Source organism: Budorcas taxicolor, chromosome 4, assembly GCF_023091745.1.
Source record: "Budorcas taxicolor isolate Tak-1 chromosome 4, Takin1.1, whole genome shotgun sequence".
Taxonomy (NCBI): domain Eukaryota; kingdom Metazoa; phylum Chordata; class Mammalia; order Artiodactyla; family Bovidae; genus Budorcas; species Budorcas taxicolor.
This window is the reverse complement of record NC_068913.1, coordinates 112,681,395-112,698,344: the sequence shown is the minus strand read 5'-3', so window position 1 is coordinate 112,698,344 and position 16,950 is coordinate 112,681,395. Positions and strand designations below refer to the sequence as shown.

The 16,950-nt window shown below is 44.4% G+C and overlaps 1 protein-coding gene across 1 annotated transcript in view; it reads right to left on the bottom strand.

Moving 5' to 3' along the window:
- CNTNAP2 (contactin associated protein 2) overlaps window positions 1-16,950 on the bottom strand; it is a 1,656,810-nt gene that overhangs the window by 253,278 nt on the left and 1,386,582 nt on the right. The window lies entirely within an intron of this gene.

Sequence of the window (16,950 nt, the reverse complement as noted above, 5' to 3'; positions counted from 1 at the left end):
CCCACCAGGCTCCCCTATGAGCCATGGAGTGCCCAGGCAAGAATACTGGAGTGGGTTGCCATCGCTTCCTCCAGGGCATCTTCCTGACCTAGGGATCGAAACTGCGTGTCCTGCATTGGCAGGTGGGTTCTTTACCACGAGTGCCACCTGGGAAGCAGTATTCCCTCCCAGATACCAAATAGCTTTAACGCTTAAGGCTTCCCTGGTGGCTCAGATGGTAAAGCATCTGCCTACAATGTGGGAGACCCGGATTCGATCCCTGGGTCAGGAAGATCCTCTGGAGAAGGAAATGGCAGCCCACTCCAGTACTCTTGCCTGGAAAATCCCATGGACGGAGAAGCATGGTAAGCTATAGTCCATGGGGTGATAAAGAGTCGGACATGATTGAGTGACTTCACTTTCACTTTTTCTAGAGGAAAAAAAAAGCAGATAGAGAAAGCAATCTACACCTGTCACTTGCTATTGTATACAGTGGTCCAAAGCGATATTCTTGGAGGAAGGATAAAGTGTCAATTCATTGTTAATGAATCATAACCAAGGGGAGGAAAGTGAGCTTGGATTGGGGGCCAGGTATACATTTCTTTTCTTATTTTACCAAGAAGTTGCCCTCATTGAGTCTTTCCAAATGAAGAACCGAAGCCTAGGACATTTAAGTCCATGGTGAGCTTCTTAGGTTTAGTGAGTAGTGGAGTCAGGACCTGAACCAGGCTTGTTAGCTTCCAGAACCTGAGATCTTCCAACTCGACATACTCTGCGACTCTTCAGTGTCTCCTAGGACGTGGCTTGTGGCCCTGGTTGTACTTCAGACCCACATGAGTGCTTTACGAAACACACCCGTGTGCAGCTCCATCCCCAGGGATTCCCACTCATCTGGTCTGGGTGAGGTGTTGGTATTTTTTAAAAGCTTCCTGGAAAACATTAATATATACCTAGCGTCGAGGGCTATTGCTTTGGGGGAATTTGCAAAAATTTATTTTCTTAATCTAATTGTTGGGCTTCTCTGGCTCAGATAGTAAGGAATCTGCCTGCAATGCAGGACACCTGAGTTCGACTGAAACAGAGCCGGACCCATATGGGGAGGCAGGTCCTTGCCCCCCACCGTGTCCTCTGCTGGTGGACAACTTTAGTCAAAGAATAATCAGAGAAGTGAGAAATGCTGAAACAAAGGAGAACAGTCAAAGGAGACTGAATAATAATAATCTGGTCACTAAGGATAGTCGAGGACCTTCAGTTCTTTCTCACATGCTGTAGATAATTTTCTGAGCCAGATCCTATTGAGCTGTCTTATAAAGACTAAAACCCCAGGTGGAGAAGTTAACTACACGATGATCAGACTGTACTCAGGACTTGAGCTGCCACAATTCTGAGAATTGACTGCAGAGAAATGGGAACAAGTGCACCCCAGAACTGAAGATTAACTAACTGTCCTAAAACAACCAAGATGATGCTAGGCAGACCACTGACGACCAGCTGAAGATGACTGTTAGAGATGACCGTGCTGTTCTGCATGTAACCCCCTTCCTCTGTTTATAAAAGCTCTCACCCCTGTGTGCTGGGGGAGGAAGTCAGCCTTTGGGCAGATGTCTGCTACCGTACCCCCCTGGTTGCCAGCATCTGAAATAAAGGAAACTTTCTTTTCCACCGACCTGGCCTGTTTACTGGCTTCTGAGCGGCAGGCAGCCGGACCCCCCACACATGTACTCTTTCAGTAATGAGATCTCTGGGTTGGGAAGATCCCCTGGAGGAGGGCATGGCAACCCACTCCAGTGTTCTTGCCTGGAGAATCCCTGGACAGAGGAGCCTGGAGGGCTACAGTCCATGGGCTCGCAAAGAGTCAGACACGACTAAGCAACTGACACTTTCAATCTAATCTTTAAAGTTCCTCTGGAGAGTTTGGGAGCTGGGAGCTGTGAGCTGTGCAGGCAGTGAGGATGACCCATCTCTTTTCCTGACCCCTGGTGCTGTGCGCAGGGCAGTGTGGGTCCTGCCTAAGACCCCCTTCCAGAATCACTTGCTGCACACCTTGAACACTCGCTATCTGGGATGCCGAGTCCTTCTCATAACTTCCCCTCCAGCACTGACCACAAATCATTCTTTTTATTTTCCTAGGTCTGTTCCCAGTCAACTTCCTTGATTAAATCACCTTCCAACAATGGAAAAATGGCTTAGGAGGGTGTGCTGCAAACTTCAATTGTTAGTAGCTTTCTTACTTCACATGTTAGGTTTTAAATTCCTCAGTGACCACTGACTGCTTTATAAACATGTTTTTTAAACTTTTTTTTTTTTTTTTTTTTCCTGCCATTGGCAGGAAAGGCAGGGTGGCATGTGGGTCCCAGCTCCTCAGCTTGGCGAATGCTTTTTGACAGAACAGATTCCCCACATCACTGGAGGGCCTAACTTTGCTTAGAAAGTGATTTGGTGCCTCTATCTATCAATAAGCCTCTGACGAATCACCAAGCAGTTTAATTAAATATCTGTCATCTTTTCTCCCCCAGGCTAATGAAAAATTCAGCTGCTTGGCACTGGTACCATTTCGAGATGATGTTGCAAGCAATCAAACTTCTAATTTAAAAACCACAGTGGGCTGGATTCTCTTGGGACCTAGACTTTTCCCCACCCCTGGGTCAGGCCCCTCTGAGGAGGCATTTACTCTATTGAGCTCCAGAGACATTGGACACAGAGCTCAATGTAATCAACCTCATTGTGCTGGGGAATTTGGCTCCTTTATGTCATTAAAAGAGGACTTTAATTTTAACACCTGTGGTGATCCCACACGTGTGCTGGTGACATTTCTTCTCTGAATTAGGGGCTCCTGCCTTCCAGGATTCACTGGAGTGACCTTCACCAAGGTTTCTACACAAGTATGATGAGAATGCAGCTCAATGATCACGTGACTCATGGATGGAATGATCTTTCCCTGAATTTCTGGCATGAGTTGATGGGGAAAATGTAACTTCAGGTTTTAAGATTGAATTTGTTCTGTTCTTGCAGTGCTGCGTTTTAGCAGATGCATTTTTTAAATGTAAGTTGTCAGAATAGCCAGAGAACAAGGCTTTCTGAGCTAAGTAGGAAAGATGGTTTCATTTTAAAAGGCATCAGCAGCCATCAGGGAAATACAATGTAGGGATAAACTGAGTTGAGCCCTAAGGTTTGACTTGGAGGGGCTGATGCTGCTCTAATATTCTCCACTCCTTTCCTCCTGCTATGATGGATTTTTGTTCATGTCTTTCAGTTGTCACCCTTTCACACTGTGTCACCCTGAGGACCAGCAGCTACCAGGAAATACCCATGCTTCCCTCTCTGCTTGTCACACTGGGTCCCCTGTTTCTGCCTCTGGGCCGTGGTCTTCTTAACATCAACACTTCCCTCTAGAGGAGAGAAGGTCCCCAGGAGCACACTGTAGCTCAGTCCTCTCTCCCCAGCTGGATGCAGTAAGAGGGAATCTGAGAACAGTTCTTGTTCAGTTGCTCAGTCGTGTCTGCATGACTGCAGCATGCCAGGCTTCCCTGTCCTTCACCATCTCCTGGAGTTTGCTCAAACTCATGTCCATTGAGTGGATGATGCCATCCAACCATCTCATCCTTGGTCAGCCCCGTCTCCTCCTGCCCTCAATCTCTCCCAGCATCAGGATCTTTTCCAATGAGTCAGCTTTTCACATTCAGCTTCAGCATCAGTCCTTCCAATGACTATTCAGGTCAGCTTCAGCATCAGTCCTTCCAATGACTATTCAGGTCAGCTTCAGCATCAGTCCTTCCAATGACTATTCAGGATTGATTTCCTTTAGGATTGACTGGCTTCATCTTTGTAGTCCAAGGGACTTTCAAGAATCTTCTCCAGCACTACAATTTGAAAGCATCAAATTCTTCTGTGCTGAGCCTTCCTTATAGTCCAACTCTCACATCCGTCCATGACTAGTGGAAAAACTGAGAACAGATCCTCCTCAAAGAGCCTCCATCCAGGCTTCATTGAAGAAACTTTTGCAGTTTCAGCCCATCCCACTTCCCTGTGGTGCTTCCTGAGGAAGGGGCCATGAGGCCCTACGTGAGAGTGAAGGAAAGATTTCCTTCATCTGTCATGCAGCATCAGCTTCCCTGACATTGCCTTTGAGAAATCCCATCTCCCCACCGAACGGAAAGTGTGTTTTAGAAGCTTCTAAAGTTCAGTTTGCGGCTGATTGCTCTTGGTCTTCTGGGTGAGAGGAGCTGACATTTTAAAAAAGATAATTACAGAGAGAGTCAGCCAGCGAATGAAAGGGAGACAGTGTAAAGGACACCGTGGCCAACGACACTGTCGTCACTTAATGTGCGTCTCCAGCTGGAGGCGGAAGGGCTGCCCAGTTTCTGCCCGTGGGAAAGGGATTTCAGACATCTTGAAACTATTCTTATTTTCAGAAATAAGTATTTGAGAGTTGGATGTTTCTAGGGAGGCTCATTAGAGAGAACACTATAGCAAACATGCACGGTTGCCTTTCTGTTGGTGTCAGGAAAACTGGGGAGCAACTTGCTTCCAAGCTCACAAGTTGGCTTGCCATCATTTTGTAGATGCGGACAGAAGACGGGCAGCTCCTGGGTCAGAGACAAAGCGTTGTATTCCTCACAGGGCAGCATGCAAAGCAAGCATCCGTCTGCCTGGGTTTCTCTGGGCCCCCGATCCCGTGGGGGCCACGTGGAGCAGTCCAGGGGGTATGTTGCTGAGGTAGCTGGTGCACTCTGACCTTAGGAAACCCGTAAGTTTTAGAGGGGCTGCTGGTAAGTCTGCTTAATGTTTGCCCTGGGAAGAGACATTAGCCTTATTAACCCAGGCAGGAAATAAACCTACCTTCTGTTCTGGAGGAAGACAATCTATCTTCCAAGACGGCTATACCCACATCCTTTCAAAGGTATGAACAAAGCTGACAATGCCTCTTGTTCAGAAGACAAGCAGAAATGGGAGAGACCCATGGAGAATTTTGCCTGACAGTTAGCTGTTCCCCTACCCTCTTCCCTGTGAGCTGACCTGATTTTGCCCAGGAAGCTATGTGCTTCCACACAACTCTGTGCTTCACGTATGGATGGCCCTACCCTGGGCCCAGCGGGTGAATCTGGGTTTTTTTCTAAGTCAAACATGAGATTGCTGTACTCCTTGCCAGTAACCCACTTAAGATGGGACCTTTCAGTTCCTCTGGCCAATAAGACATGAGGGGGAGCCTGTAGAAGACACATCTGTTAGTTCATAAGGGAAGAGAGAGTCATCCATCTTCACTCCTTGATCTTGGGTGGAGATGTGGTTCCCGGTGTTGGTGGGTCCATCTTGCAAATCTCAGACACACTGAGGAGAACAGGGAGGGAAATGGGATGAAGCTTGGGCTGAGGTGACGTTCAGCCCCTAAGGTATTCCTGGAGCCCCACAAGGCTTCTTGTGTGAGATATCCATTATTGCTAAAGCCTTCTGTGTTGCAGCTGAAAGCATCCTAACTGATACAGAGAACAGTTTAGCAATCAGTATTTATGATTTCTAGTCTTCACTCTGCCTTGTCACCTTTTTGGGTTCAGTCTATTGGTATCTGAAAGAGGGATTACATCTATAGTTTCCCAAGAGTTTCTGTGTCCAAAATGTGTTTGAAAACATACTGACAAGCTCTAAGTTCCCTTTGCATGTGAACATTCTATGATCTAATTTCTAAGAGGTTCTAAGAGAAACAATAAATGAAATACAGTTGGTCTTACTGGTGAGTGAAAGTAAAAGTCGCTCAGTTGTATCTGACTCTTTGCAACCCCATAGACTGTAGCAAGCCAGGCTCCTCTGTCCATGGAATTCTCCAGGCCAGAATACTGGAGTGGGTAGCTGTTCCCTTCTCAGGGTATTTTCCCAATCCAAGGATTGAACCCACATTTCCCACATTGATTCTTTGTCGTCTGAGCCACCAGGGAAGCCCAAGAATACTGGAGTGGGTAGCCTATCCCTTCTCCAGCAGATCTTCCTGACCCAGGAATCGAACTGGGGTTTCCTGCATTGCAGGCGGATTCTTTACCAGCGGATTCTTTACCAGCGGATTCTTTAGAGCTACCAGGGAAGCCCTGGTGATCTTACTGGTAGTTATATGTATTGGGACGCTACAGGGAGAAAAGAAAGATGTGGAAAAAGAAATGCACAAGGTGGTATATGGGCATTAGAAACAAGCATAGGTGGCAGAAACTGTCTTTGATCACATCTGGATCATGACTGCATTTGAGTGACAAAGTAAGGAATGGGACAAAACCATGGACAGCTCTTGGTGTTAATAGAGACTATCTCCCCTCCCCTTCTTCAAGTATAATTCCAGCAGGTGGCACTATTTGCTCTCATTCTAACTCACCATGCGTTTTTCTCAAACAAATCACTCCAGGCTTAATGTATTGAGAGACGAATTTAACAACTGTCCAGAAGAGTAGGCTTTTGGACTCTGGGTTCTGCCAGCAGGTGAGGTAACCTTCAGACACATTAGACTCAAAGTGCTATTGGGAAGCAGCAGAAAAAATTGGTCATTCAGTACAGAATGGGTAAAAAGACCAGGGAAGGTACACAGAGTGAGCATGCTGAGAAGACCAGCCAGCATGGTTACAATTCTGGTGACGATTTCTTTCCCTTCTAAAGTGAACTTCAAGGATGGATAGCTTCCCAAGGGCTATTCTGCACCAGATCTCATTGGATCCATGTAACAAAACTGGTAACAGGCAGAGCGGACATGTTAGCCTCACTCTGTGAGTGGAGAATGTTATAAATACAGTTTCTGCTTTCTTTTTCTTTTCCATGAAGGAAGGGCTACGTGTCCTTTAGGAGGCAAAATAATTTAGGTAAGAGGAGAAGGTATGAGAAGGCGCAGGGAGGCTGAAATGAGGTCCCCGTGGGGATCAGAGAGGTGCGGAACAGGAGGAAGGAGTAAAGAGAAGACCGGTGCTCCTGTCCAAGGCCCTGTGTTCCTGCCTTGGACATCCTGCTCCAGGACATGTCTCCGGCAAATCCCCCCTCCCTGTACAGCCTCTATCACTTGTCCTCTACTGGATCATTCCACACGAACGTACTGACACGCCTCTAGTGCTAACAGCTGCCACCACCACTACACAGCCCTTGCCTTGTCCTTGCATCCCATTCCTCTGTTCCTTGCTGTTGCCAAATTCCTTGAAAGAGCTGCCTTTGTGCTCTCCGCCTGTGTCTGCTCCTGTTAGTCTTTCTGCAACCCCATCACTTCAGGCGTTCTCCTTTATTAGTTTGACACTGCTCTCCTCTCAGCTCCTAAACACTTCCTGGTCCCTGGACCCAATAACTCTACAGCTGTTTTTCCACCCCTCTGTGAACAGCCTGAATTTGAGAAATTCCTTCCCTAAACATTCTAGGTTTATGTCTATTACTTCCCTGGTGGCTCAGATGGTAAAGCGTCTGGTTACAACGCGGGAGACCTGGGTTCAATTCTTGGGTCAGGAAGATCTCCTGGAGAAGGAAATGGCAACCCACTCCAGTATTCTTGCCTGGAGAATCCCACGGATGGAGGAGCCTGGGAGGCTACAGTCCATGGGGTGGTAAAGAGTTGGACATGACTGAGCGACTTCACTTAAACATTCTCTATTAAACAGTGTCTCCCCCACCCACATCCCATCCTTTAGCTGCCTTTCCCCGTTTACTCTAATTTTTTGGATCTACATAGCATGTATCAGCAGAGTCAGACACGACTGAGCGGCTTCACTTTCACTGTTCACTTTCATGCATTGGAGAAGGAAATGGCAACCCACTCCAGTGTTCTTGCCTGGAGAATCCCAGGGACGGGGGAGCCTGGTGGGCTGCTGTCTATGGGGTCACACAGAGTCGGACACGACTGAAGCAACTTAGCAGCAGCAGCAGCAGCAGCAGCAGCAGCATGTATCAGCACCTGGCACAATATACATGTGCTCCTGGCCTCATGAAAGCAGAGGAGCTATTTCCAGTTTTGTCCCTTTTTTGCTCACTGCCTAGAACAATGCTTGACAGAGTAAGCACTTGACAATTTATGAATGAAGAGCAACACTCCTGCCATTCAATTGTTTGGAGGCCAAACAATTAGGTAGTTTTACTCTGAGAAAAACAACTCCCTGCATTTTCCTAAGGCAAACCATAACTTAACACTCTAGCATATATAAGGAATGCCATCTTATAGTTCTATAAGCATCTTCCCTGAGATCATACAGTAACATAATGTGTATTTCTCAGTCTGATACATGAGTCACCTCTGTTTGGAACAGACTGTGCCAAATGTTGTTCCCAAACATGTGACGTTTGAGGAACGAGGACATGACCAAGGTAAACTCTGTAGTGGAACTAGTAGCAGAATTTTCACTCATTTCCACATATTGCACTATTTCCACTCTACTGTTAGGAACAAGGACCCAGGAGCATAATTATGTTTTTAAAACTTTGGCCTCCATAAGAAATTGCTAAAAAAAGAAACATGCCTAATGAATATTTCAAGGCTCCTTTCACTTAGTAGGCCGGGGTGGGGCTGTGTGTGTGTGTGTTGAGTTGCTTCAGTCGTGTCCGACGCTTTTTGACTCCATGGACTGTAGCGCGCCAGGTTCCTCTGTCCATAGGGACTTTCCAGGCAAGAATACTGGAGTGGGTCACCATTGCCTTCTCCAGGGCTTCTTCCTGACCCAGGGATGGAACCCACCTCTCTTCTGTTTTCTGCGTTGGCAGTTGGATTCGTAATTTCCCACTAGTGCCACCCGGGAGTCTGTATTTTGCTAATGCCAGGTGACTCTGATGCAGGTGGTCCCAGAATACCACTTTCAACACTAGGGTTGCCAAGCTGGATTCCAGTAGGCAGGTCCTAGAATCTTTTGCTTCCTTGTCATCAAGAGATTTTCAAACTGTATAGTAAACACTTTAAATTTGTTCAAGAAAGAGTCCGGATTTGCCCTTGGCTTTAGGCAGACAGTATCTAAAGCCTTGAGTGTTATGCCTGGTAGGGGTGTCCCTGTCTGCCCAGGGGCCTCGGGTCATGCCAGGTAGCCTAACAATGTGATTTGGGTGATGGCTGGCCTCACCACACAGTATCTAGGGTGGGGACCTTGCCAGATAGTATTTAGGGTGGAGGCTGACCACTCCAGATAGACCAATAATGTGATGATGGGGGGATCACATAGTTCGGTCCCTGGAAGGGCTGGAGACTGAGGCTGGCCATGTGGGCAGTGGACCATTCCTGTGTAATGGAGCCTGAATAGAGACTCTGAACACTGATGCTCGGGGAAGCTGCCCTGGTTGGCAGTACCCCATGCATACTGGCACAATCAATTCCGGGAAAGGAAAGTGTCCATGCCTCCATAGGAAAAGCATGCCTGGTGGCTTGGCCCCTAGGGCTTCTCCTGGTCTGTGCCTCTGTGCTCTTTTTCTTTTCTGACTCTAATCGATTCTTTCCCTGTAATAACCATAAACATGAGTGGAGCAGCTTTCAGTGAGTTCTGTGAGTCCTTCTAGAGAATCACTGAACCTGAGCCTGGTTTGGGGGACCCGCTGAACTTGTCGTGGTGTCAGAAGTGTGTGCAATTTTGTGTGGGCTGTGGTCCTTCCAAGTCTGCAGTGGGTCTAATTCTCTGCGAAAAACTTCACTTCAGTTTTGAAGCATGTAATTCAACCCATCAGTGTTAAGGCTGACAGATGTCTGAGAATGAAGTCCAACGTCCAAGCTTACCTTCACTGCCTCCATAAGGAAGTTGGGTCTGTAAGATGTTCACATCCAGTTATAACTAACCAGTGAGCTTCTATTTTTCTAACTCTGCTGTACCACTTTTCATATCATGCAGGAAATAAACCCTACTAATCTTTACTAGAGTCTTAGTATGTGAGTGTGGAAATTTCTAGAGCCAAATATGCATATTCACACCCAAAATCTCAGTGTTAAACACATCTGAACATGAACACTGGCAAGGAAAAAAATTATCTGAAGTCATTTGGAAATTCTTCAAGGAAATGCCTGGAGCTCAAGAATCAATGCGCTGAACTAATTTTTAAACCTCTGGTATCTTGATAACCTCCTGAGTATGAGAGATCTTTCTCTTTATGTATTTTGGCCTTTAAGCCTTTTATTATGGTTAAAAAATAACTTCACAAACAAAGGCATCCGTACAGAAAAGGAAGCAGAAGGGAGTTACCATTGGCCATGCAAAAACAGAGAGCTGTCTTTAAAATGCAAAGCCTTTCTAATTTTAGCTTTCTCCATGCATTTAACTAACTTCTGAGGATAACTTCTTGAATATTAATGGACCTATATTATATAAAAAGGAAAAAGACAAAAAGCTTTCCAAAAGGACATGTGGCTTGAAACAGCCCCTATCCTCAGTAAGGGACATGTAGTCAGGGTTTAAATACCCCCATGTTTGGAATCATCAGGGACTTGTCTGCTGGGCAGAGAGTGCCAGTTTGGAAGGATAAATGGAAGTCCCAGATGGTGATGGTGGGGAGAGAATATTTGTGATGAAAGGAAATGTAGAAGCTGCAGGAGAGAAACCACAAAACTGGATGCCTAAAGAGTCTCCGGAGATGGAGAGGAGAGTGGATCAAAGAGGGGATGGATGTCAAAGAAGCTTCTCTCTTGATCAAGATCAAGTTGTGCAGAAAAATGGAAACCATTCACTGGGGGAAATGTGCCTTTGTGGAGGACCAGGGGTGATTTATGGGGCTGGTTTCAGGTGATGTCAGAGAGAGTAGGTTTACTGAGATATGTGGTGATGGAAAATTCAAAAAGAACGGAATGTGGGATGTGATGGCCAACAAAGGTAATACAACTGGATGCACAAACAGCTTGAATCAGAAAGAAGTTCACAGGCAACATGGACCAAGCTGTAGCTTACAAGGAGATAACATGCCAGTCAATTAATCAATTATAAATGACTGAGCTACAGATGCCTATGTTTCTGTGGACGCGTCATGTTGCTGTACGGTCACTTGGTCGCGTCCAACTCTTTGTAACCTCATGAACTGCAACAAACCAGGCTTCTCTATCCTTCACTATCTCCTGGAGTTTTCTCAAACTCAAGTTCATTGACTCAGTGATGCCATCCAACCATCTTACCCTCTGTCGTCCCCTTCTCCTCCTGCCCTCAATCTTTTCCAGCATCAAGGTCTTTTCCAATGAGTTGACTCTTCACATCAAGTGATCAAAGTATTAGAACTTGAGCTTCAGCATCAGTCCTTCCAATGAATATTCAGGGTTGATTTCCTTTAGGATGGACTGGTTGGATCTCCTTGCAGTCCAAGGGACTCTCAAGAGCCTTCTCCAACACCGCAGTTCAAAAGCCTCAGTTCTTTGGTTCTCAGCCTTCTTTATGGTCCAACTCTCACATCCATACATGACTACTGGAAAAATCATAGGTTTGACTATACGAATCATTGCTGGCAAAGTGATGTTTCTGCTTTTTAATATTCTATCTAGGTTTGTCATAACTTTTCTTCTAAGGAGCAAGGACACATCATGAGTAAAAGCCAAAGGCAAGATCCAAGGAGAAAAGGATGAGGCTTTGCAAGGTGCATGCCTGCTGATGAGAGCTGTGAACAAGCCTATCATAAGGAAAACAGACTGCTTTCTGGTTGCCATGGGCTGAGTTCCAGCCCAGACTATAGGTCATATCACGGACACTGTTTCTGTCTCTCTGTTCTATAACAAATTGTTTCCTATCGAGCAGATTCTTTCAATACCAGCTTTGTATGACTTCAGACAAGACCTCTCTAATGAGGGGGAAAAGTGCCACATGAAAATTCTGTATTTTACATGCTATAAACTCATAATGCAAAACAGAGATTTATTCTGTTTTCCACAACAACACCAGATGCTCTTCAACTATAGTATTTGGAATAGCAGGCAAATAATGGAGAAAAAGTGAAACCATGCCACGGGGTCAGCAGAGAGAGATGACAGGAGGGGAGAATCACTTTCTTTCTACTTAACAACTTTCTTGAAATGTGAAAAACTTCTTTAAATGTGCCTTGAAATCTTTGTGAAAGACCTAAATTATCTTAACAGTTTTCCTCTAGCTACAATTACTTAAATTTGTTCTTATCTTCTATTTAGTAATGAATATTACTAAATGAATATTAGAAATGAGGAATCTTAGGGTTAAACATTAAAAATACAGTATCTTAGAATATCAAGGTTGAGAGCATCCTAGGAGAAATGCCCAATTAACATTGTAGAAGAGTCCAATAGACCCCAAGGTCATGTATTTCCACCTCTGAAAAATGACAGGACAACACCTCACAGTATCGCCAGTGGTTGGGCCAACCAGTTTCTACCCGAACAAAGCATCCCATGAAAATGGATAATGTTAAATAACAAAAGTAATTCACCATCAGGTACTCTTTCTTTTCTCTTATTTCTGGTCATAGTAACTAAAAAGACAACTTTCTTAATCAGTCTACATAAACAAATATTTTGCCTTCCAAAATCAGTGCAGATGGTGACTGCAGCCATGAAATTAAAAGACGCTTATTCCTTGGAAGGAAAGTTATGATCAACCTAGATAGCATATTTAAAAGCAGAGACATTACTTTGCAAACCAATGTCCATCTAGTTAAGACTATGGTTTTTCCAGTGGTCATGTATGGATGTGAGAGTTGGACTATGAAGAAAGCCGAGTGCAAAAGAGTTGATGCTTTTGAACTGTGGTGTTGGAGAAGACTCTTGAGAGTCCCTTGGACTGCAAGGAGATCCAACCAGTCCGTCCTAAAGGAGATCAGTCCTGGGTGTTCATGGGAAGGACTGATGCTGAAGCTGAAACTCCAATACTTTGGACACCTCATGCAAAGAGTTGACTCATTGGAAAAGACTCTGATGCTGGGAGGAATTGGGGGCAGGAGGAGAAGGGGACGACAGAGGATGAGATGGCTGGATGGCATCACCGACTCAATGGACATGAGTTTGGGTAAACTCCGGGAGTTGGTGATGGACAGGGAGGCCTGGTGTGCTGTGATTCATGGGGTTGCAAAGAGTCAGACACGACTGAGCAACTGAACTGAAACACTGTACCAAAGCAGCAAAGAATTGATGCTTTTGAACTGTGGTGTTGGAGAAGACTTTTGAGAGTCCCTTGGACTGCAAGGATTCAACCAGTCCACCCTAAAGGAGATCAGTCCTGGGTGTTCATTGGAAGGACTGATGCTGAAGCTGAAACTCCAATACTATGGCCATCTGATGCGAAGAGCTGACTCACTGGAAAAGACACTGACACTGGGAAAGACTGAAGGCAAGAGAAGGGGACAACAGAGGATGAGATGGGTGGCATCACTGACTCAATGGACACGAGTCTGAGTAAGCTCCAGGAGTTGGTGAAGGACAGGGAGGCCTGGTGTGCTGCAGTCCATGGGGTTGCAAAGAGTCAGACACGACTGAGCGACTGAACTGACTGACTGAAAGACTGTACATATAAAACATGTGAGAACATTTTCAGGGGCCAATTTGTACAAAGTTCAGACAACCATGTTTCCTTTTCTCTTGATTTGATTAAGGAATGGATCATTCTGTCTCAAGAGTTCTTTATGAGAGAACAGTTGTGGGTGGGTTTGCGCTGCTTGCCAGCCTCTGCCTCAGTTGGTCTGAAAACAGAGTGAGTGGATGGAAGAGCCTTGGGAATAGGTCATCCTTTGTGGGCTGCCCTGCAGGGCACATCCTTGTGTGGCTTTCCTGAATGAGGTCTCCCACGTCCATCATTCCAGCCCGCCCTGCTGCTCCGTGCTGGCTGTGTGAGCAAGACTGAAATAGCAACAGCAAACTACGTACTCTACATACTGGTATGATGGATTGAGGATTAGTAATAGGAAGCCAGGAGATCATATTGTGTGAAAATCTGTCTTCTAAAAGTGAAGCTCAACAATAGAGGATAATTAGCTAAATGGAGAAATTGGCAATTGAGGCACCATATTTCCCAGTTCTTTTTTTTTAAGCCTTGCCCCCATTTGTTGATGTAGTAATCTTAATCGTCATCTCTTGATGCTGATATGACCAGATGTAGGAGGCTGATGGACCATAAAACAAAGCCCTGAAGATCTCAGATAAACACTCTACCAGCCAATAAGAATGCTTTTGTGTTATGTTCTGTAGGCTATATAACAAAACATTGCTTTCTTGTTTTGTTTTGTAAATATAAAATTATGGTCAAAATTATACATGCTCTCTTGGGAGTTCTGATACAGTCTCTGCCCTCAGGTGGAAAAACAATCATTGTGGCAGAGTTTAAAAAACAAATGACATTGGAGTTGATGTTTGGCAAAAACCATCACAATACTATAAAGTAATTATCCTCCAATTAAAATAAATAAACTAATTTTAAAAAACAACAACAAGGTCCTACTATATAGCACAGGAATCTATATTCAATATCTTGTAATAAATTATAACAGGAAATAAAAAGACATGGAAATGGGTTTCTAAAATGCTGTTACTTGAAACATATGTTACAAACAGTATGTACTATTATGATCGCCTTTTTGTAAAAAATTATATATAAGCACATAGAAAAATGTGTGGAAATGTGAACATCAAAAGAGTGGTGTTACATATGTCAGAATTTGAGAGTATTGTTGATTTTGGGGGGTTATTCTTTTTGCTTTTCTGGATTTTTAAATCATTCAACAGTAAACAAATACTGTGTAATTTTTAAAAGCTACAATCTGATCATTTTTCACTGTTTTTGCAAAGGTTGGTGACATTTTAAGCTATTCTATTCTATAATTGTAGCCAGTATTTACTCAGAGAGATTAATAAAAATGCAAAGAAGGAAATTTCATTTAAATACAGAAAATTAGAGGGAATTTAAAACTAGATTGAAACATTCTTCCTTACTCCTTTCCTATTCTTAAGAGATCTGAGAAGATTCTTTAAAAAAGAGAGTGGTCAAACCGTACCATGAAATAATTTTGGACAAGATGTGAGCTTTTTTTCCACATTAAAAATGGCCCAAATAATAAGGGCATGCTATTTCTCAAAGAGGAATCCTCACAGGTCTGGAGTGCCAGCATGCTCAGATGTTTAAACTAATGCCTACAGGAGTCAGAATGCAAGAAGAGCATATTCAGTGTTATAATTACACTTGACAGATATACACTGCTTCTATTATTCATTGGGTCTGGTTACACTTACCCAGAAAGACCCTGTAGAATACTAAATATCAACCCTCTTTATGAGAAGTCATTTGGCATTCTCCTCCGTTCTCAGCAGAGGAATCAAATTCAGAGGTGCAGAAAACCAAATCTGATCATTTTAATACTATCCACAAAGGCAAGTAAAATGAGTCATTTCCTAAGAGGCTTTAGGTCCATCCAGCTAGCCTTCTTTTGTCTAACTCTTAACATGGATATGCGGAGGATCATTACTTGAACGAGAAGTGTCTTCTAACCATTTACTGGGCTTTTGCTATTTTCTTTTCAGTTCCTCAAATGCTCCATGATCTTTCTCTTTATCTGCTTACTCTCTGGAAAAAATGCCTTTATCTCATTTATTTGCCTGTCACCCGTCAAGGCAAATCGAACGCTGTATCTTCTGGAAACCTGCCTTGACGTCTTTAGGCAAGGTGAAAGCTTACTCCTTCTCAGGCCAAAGTGCCTGTGACTGCTAACCTCTCATGAAACATTTTCTCCTCCCCACGAGGCCCCTGGAAAACTGCCATGCATCTGGGAGCAGCATTTCCTGGACAAGGAGGTGGAGCCACATGTCTAGTTACCACCAACAGAACAGGGACGAAAGGAGTGTGTGTCTTTTCTGCACCAGTGTGGGTACGAGGAGAGAATTCTTCTCCAGCTCCCTTCCTCTCTCTGCCAACTGGCTTAGAAACGCCCAGGCTCTAGGAGATGGTGGAATCACAGCACAAAAGGAGGTTTCACTGTGTGGAAGGACTTCATGGAAAAAAGCCTGCAGATGGCACTGCTGTAATGTCATGGAAACACAGGGTTTTATTTGTTACAGCAGCTTAACTTAGTCTTAAACAAGAATATTTCTTATTCCTAAGTCTCTTATGACCTTATCACATGTAAAATATTTATTCATAAGATTAAAAACTATAACCAAAGGATCTTCTCTTTCAGACCACTGAAATTTTGATGGGATGAAAGGTGTTGTATGGCCTTATTCTAGTTCCAATACCCTGCTCTGTATCAGAACACTGCCATAGTTTAAAAACATATATGTTGTAATATGATATTTGAATGAATTCATGGAATTCTCTAATTCATAAAATGGGCTTCCCTGGTGGCTCAGCAGTTAAGAATCTGTCTGCAATGCAGGAGATGTAGGAGACGCTGGTTTGATCCCTGGGTCGGAAAGATCCCCTGGAGGAGGGCATGGCAACCCACTCCAGTATTCTTGCCTGGAGAATCCCTTGGACAGAGGAACCTGATGGGCTACAGTCCATGGGGTTGCAAAGATTTGGATGTGATTGAGTGACTTAGTGCACGCACGTGAGCACACACACAGACACAGACACACACATACACACACACAATTCATAAAACTATGACGTTTCAGAGCAAAGAGAAGTGTCTGAGAGTTATACGGAGGTTTTAGATTGTGCGTGCTCAGGATGTCTGAGCCACCTCCTTACTAAACCCACCAAACTTTGCTCCCAAAGAATGGAGAGGCACAGCTGTGTCCTGACTACTATAAAGGTGAACAAAACCTTTTCCTACTTGGAGAAGTTTGTCCAGGACAAGGTCAACATTCATCAATAGGGGAGGAAGTTCCCTTTGCTCCTCAACACTTCTGTTCTAAACTGAATGGACTCCAGATCCCAGAACTCTTAAGCTGGCACATGCAGCTCTATTGTAAGCCACTCTTGAAACTCAGACAAACAACAAAGCTCCTTATGGTCAGCAGTGGCATACGAGTGCCATTTACAATATTAAATCTACAGGAAGATATATTCTAGGTTCAAAATAACAGGCTCAGAAACTCCTATAACACAGTCCCTTTGTTAGTCAGAA